Here is a 5277-nt window from a genome sequence, read left to right as displayed (position 1 = left end):
GTTTCATTTTCTTTATGCAAAATATAACTTCTAAATTTTTATGTTGATTTTTAGATGACCATTTCTTCGTGACATTCACCCTCAAAATTCCATCCAAAATCTTTTTAACCAAATTACACAGGAGTTAGTCAGAAAACTTTGAGTACTTATTTAAAAAAAAACATTTTTTTTAATTTTTTTTATTTTTATTAGACATTAAAGACATAACATGCAACATTTACAACTTTAACAAGGCATCCAAAAAGATACTTTGAGTACTTCTGAGTGGGACAGTAGTGGCCCCTGATGCAATTTCCTGTGTGTTCAGGGCATACACACACGCAGAAAGTAGTGATTTGGCTGTAAGAATCGGTTCTTTCGAACAATTCCTTTCAATGAACCGGCCCAAAATGATTCAGTGGTTCCTTTGCGTCATAACGGTGTGGCACATTACAGGCTCGTAAACACATAAGTAGCACACATGGCTTTATATTGCTTTTTTCCCCCCAGATTAAGTTCAGTTTGTTGTGAGGCATGATTCAGTTCCACCAGTTCAAACATCCAAGTAGCCTAGACTAGATTTTGATATGTGTTTGATAAAAGTCTCCTAAACGTGAAGCTATTCAATAGGCTACGTTTTATTTGTAGGCTATATCCAATTACATTTCTGCATTAGGTTAATATACTTTTAGCTCAAATATTAGGTTCTTTCCTTATTTTCATCTCATTGCGAATCGTTCTGCGTGCAAACGATTCATTTTAAGGATTTGACTCAATGGAAAAATTCATTCTCGAATCGGACATGGCTAGCAGACAGGGGGTTTGGCTCCCGGCGTAATCTGACCCCAGCACTCGGCTCTTTAAAGGAATAAAGGATGAATTTTCTGAATGGAGATCCGCTGCAACGTCTGCTGAGCTCAGAGCAGGACTGGACGCTCTAAAGACGGCGAGACGGAGAATTAAAGTTCTGGAGGAGAGACTTTTGGGAGCGTTTACGATGTTTGGAGGCGTAGCGCAGCGATGTGATGTGATGTGATCTACCGGCTTTGAAAACACATAAGTGAAAATCTTGGGCGGTCAATAAAAGGACAGTCACAAGGTAGGATCGACTGTGGGTACGTGGGACACGAGGATAATAATATAGTTTGACTCCGGTTTGGCTCATATGGCATGTGTCATCATGCTTATGTCTTCATGCTTCACATATCTCAAACTGCAGTGTTAGGTGGAATGTTTAGAGGGTCCATATATGTTAATGTTGACATTATCCAGTCTGACACACCTGTGCGTTATGCCCATTTTTGGCCAAAAGTAATGCCAGCAGTGCCTACATGTCCCATCATTGTGTTTTTAGTAGTAGGTTAATGTGGGTGTATGAAAATGTTTTGTGCTGCTGTTTGTTAAATAAACAGTAAAGGAAGAGCAACGATGTAGTTTGCAACCAGCCTTTGGCCACTCGTGCTGTTACAGTTATAAAACAGACTATGAAGTGTTTCTTGAGAGTGTTTATGTCTGTAACATTCCCAAGGCATGTGCATTTGTGCTCACGTGGAGTTTTTGATTATAATGAATGAGTTTGTTCATAGTTTGACCTCACACACACCCAGCCAGGACAAAAAAAAAAAAACAGTCATGAGTAAATGCCTATAACTTGAGTTTATTCTATTCCTTCTCTCAGACTCTTATTACAGTGCTTGCAAAATAGCACTGTTGATATTATTTAAACATGCTTTTTCTTTTTTTGTACTAATCTAATAATGCATTTAGTATATCTGATGACTTAAATGCACTTCTTCTACATGTTTTCAGTTTTAAAAATAAAATTATTATTTTGTGTGTGGCATAAAGTAAAAATAAATGTCTAGCTGGCATAACTGGTGATCGTAAAGAAAACAATGTATTAAAAGGCAGAAATGCTTAATATTATTTCTTGAAAAATAAGCAGCTTTACAGTATTAAATATTGTAAAATATTGTTTAAAATGTTCAAAATAAAATTATTAATATATAGCCTATTTTAAACATGTTGTCTACAAAATCAATGTGGTGTAACCAAAATGTTTGACATTATAATTGTTTGTCGAGATCAATAGATCTTTTAAAATATTAGATATTTTGACCCTTTAAATAACATAATAATCTTCATTCAGGTGCTCAATTGTCTAATGGTAGAACAACAAGAAAACAATGATATTCAGAATTCATAAAGAATGATGTTATTTACATTTTAATAATTTAGCAGACTCTTTTATTCAAGGTGACTTACAATGAGGACTATGTATTATTATAATATATAGAAGCATATATTATAATATCAAAATATTTGTTAAAATGTTAAACATTATTCTTTTATTATTTGAAAACTGTTAAAAATAATGATGAAGATGTGTGTACATGTACTCACTCACATGTATTGAAGATGTAAGGAAAATATGGTATTACTTTTGAGTTTAGAGCCATTCAATCAAAATTAGTTGAAAATGGTATAAACGGTTTTCAAAAATGTGTGAAACTGTGCATTTTTATCTAGATTGTAAGTCTTCCTTAAGATTCCTTTAAGATTTTATGTCTTCCTTTTTATTATCTCAGACTTCTTTATCTGTTATTGACCCTTTTATCCATCAGCTTCTAGCCTTAAAGTTTTCATCAGGGTTCATTCTCATTCACAGACAAGTCGTGTGCTGAGTGACATGACAACAAATGCCATTTAATTTGTGTAAAACCAAAGCGTAAAACCTAAGCTTACCTAAAACTTCTTCTTGCAAGCACTGCTATTTTCTTCACCAAATAAAGTTTTCTTTTCAGCTTGCATCAGTCAATGCTTTCTAAGGGAGGCTGCGGTGTGTAGGTGATGTTTACTCCTCAGCATGGAGGAATATCATATCCCATATTTACTACTTCAGCTGATAATGAGTGTGGCCAGTTTACAGAAGCATGTTATTAGGCTAAGAGTATTGGTGAATAGAAGAAGAGTATTGGAGGGATGAGCTGGGGGAGATCTATAGCTGTTAGGAACTCTCTGTGATTCATGTAATCCCATCTATTTATACCACTAAATGGGTGTTGTATTGAGCAGCAGATTTTCTCACCCCAAATATGACATATCTGAAGGCTCAGGCTGTGGTGATGTGCTATATTCAGTAGTGGCTTTTGCTGTCATTGATGGCTGTTGACTCACAGTCATCTTATGTAGTTGTTTTATGGTTCAGTGGCATGGTTTACTAGCTGGTTTAAGCTGGTTTATCTGGTCTTCTAGACTTGCCAGATTGGTCCTATATGGTGTAACTGGTCTTCTGGTCTGACCAGCTGATTTAATAGTGCCTCTCTAAAACCATCAAAACAGGCTTGGAGATGAGCCAATGCCATTTTATTTATTTATTTATTTTTTCAGAAACCTTGGGAAGAACCAGCCTTCTCAGACCTTCTCATGAGTTGTATTGGTTAAAGGTTTATAGAGAAGTACAATAGAGTCAGAAAGCACCTGCATGGTTTAAGCTGGTTTAGATAGTCTTCCAGCCAGGCCAAGCTGGTCTTAAGCTGGTTTAACTGATCTCTTTGCCTGACCAGCTGATTTAAAAGTATCCAAAACCTGTCTAAATCCATAAAAACAGTCTTGGAGAGCAGACAGCAACATTTACATTATGTTTTTTCACCAGAAACCTCGGGAGGAACCAACCTTCTCAGACCTTCTCATGAGTTGTATTGGTTAAAGGTTTACAGAGAAAAAGTACAATAGAGTCAGAAAGCATCTGCATGGTTTAAGCTGGTTTAGATAGTCTCCCTGACTGGCTAAGCTGGTCTTAAGCTGGTGTAACAGGTCTCTTTGCCTGACCAGCTGATTTAATGGTACCCAAAACCCCTTCTTAACACTAACAAAACAGGCTTGGTGAACAGCTGACGACATTTAAGTTTGTTTTTTTTCGCAGACCTTCTCATTAGGTTAAAGCTCTACAGTGGAGTCAGAAAGCATCTGCATGGTGGAATGAATCCTATTTTGCTGTTTTCTGTCGAACAGCTACTTTGAGTTAGTCAAACAGGCGTTTAGACCTCCAAAGCTGAAGTTATGGGTGGCCATAAATTGTTGCACAGACACCAAATGGAAACTTTGTTGCAGGCTGAAACAAAAGATGTCGGGCTCGGTTAAGTTGCGTGTGGTGGCCTTTCTTTTGAGATATATAGTCTGTGTAAGAGCAAAGAGTTGGAAAGCTCACAGACTGCTCGCTCCAACCTGTAATAGCTACTTGAACTATTTATTCTGACGATGGCACACGCTACATGATATCATATAGCCACACACATCAGTTTTTATTTGAATATAAATGCAGCAGTAATAGGACTCAAATGTCACTGACTGCCTTTAAATTGTGTTAATTGTAATGGCAGAAACACACTTGCACACACACACACACACACACACACACACACACACATACCACAAGCTGACCCAGACATGCTTTTTTTTCTACTGATTTGAGTAATTCGGATGAGATGCCAAAGTCTTGGAAAACCAGTTTGGTCTTGACAGAGACAATCCAGAAAAACAACAGAGGGTATTTCACACGACTGTTGCGATGATATCATTTAATCGCCTAATTGCTTACATCACCGCAGCTACACGCTCAGCAGAGACCTAGGGTGTGTGTGCATGTGGGTACATAAAATAGAGTTTCAAAATGATGTTCATTTCATTGGAATAACAGAGGAGATTCTGTTTTATTGAAGGATGCACCAGAGACTGGTCCTGGTTTCCCACTGGCCTTTCATGACCCACACACACATTGCTCTTTTTTTCATTTCACACTGCTTTTTTTACTCTTTCCACTACTACATGTAACAGATATCATATTCTCTGATGATCAGTATATTGGGTCTTGCAAATTTCTTTTTGTCATTAAAAGCTATAGTTTGGTGTGCAAGTCTGGCTTTTATATTTGTTGTCATGAATGTGCTTTGAGAAATACTTAGGACTGTATTTGAGATTATATGAGATATATGAGATTATATTTGAGAGATGTATGGGAGCTTTCATGAGAACTTGATCTTTCGAGTAGATGCTAAGACTGGGTGAAATTTCCAAAAATATAAATATATCTGTATTTTTTTAAATGAATATTATAAATTAATAAATATAAGTATCAATCTCAATATTTTATGTATTTACTGTGAAATGGCTTCAATTTGACCATGGCTGTGCAATGTTTTTTTTTTTTTACTTAAAGGTGCTGTATGTAGGATTGACACCGAGTGGTTGAACTAGGTATTGCAGTCCAAATTCAAAATATTGGAGAGGGTTTTTTTC

General features: G+C 36.4%; 1 protein-coding gene across 2 annotated transcripts in view; it reads left to right on the top strand.

The window, feature by feature from the left end:
* The first annotated feature begins 814 nt into the window (after window positions 1-814).
* LOC107666266 (pleckstrin homology domain-containing family H member 1-like) overlaps window positions 815-5277 on the top strand; it is a 46773-nt gene continuing 42310 nt past the window's right edge. For both annotated transcript variants that reach the window (XM_016457492.1, XM_016457491.1), the window contains exon 1: window positions 815-1078. The gene's annotated coding sequence lies outside the window, so the exon portion shown is untranslated. The remainder of the gene's footprint in view (window positions 1079-5277) is intronic.

The sequence above is a fragment of the Sinocyclocheilus anshuiensis genome, unplaced genomic scaffold, assembly GCF_001515605.1.
Source record: "Sinocyclocheilus anshuiensis isolate Anshui unplaced genomic scaffold, SAMN03320099.WGS_v1.1 scaffold936, whole genome shotgun sequence".
NCBI lineage: Eukaryota > Metazoa > Chordata > Actinopteri > Cypriniformes > Cyprinidae > Sinocyclocheilus > Sinocyclocheilus anshuiensis.
The sequence above is the reverse complement of the archived record's forward strand: the minus strand, read 5'-3'. Positions and strand labels throughout refer to the sequence as shown.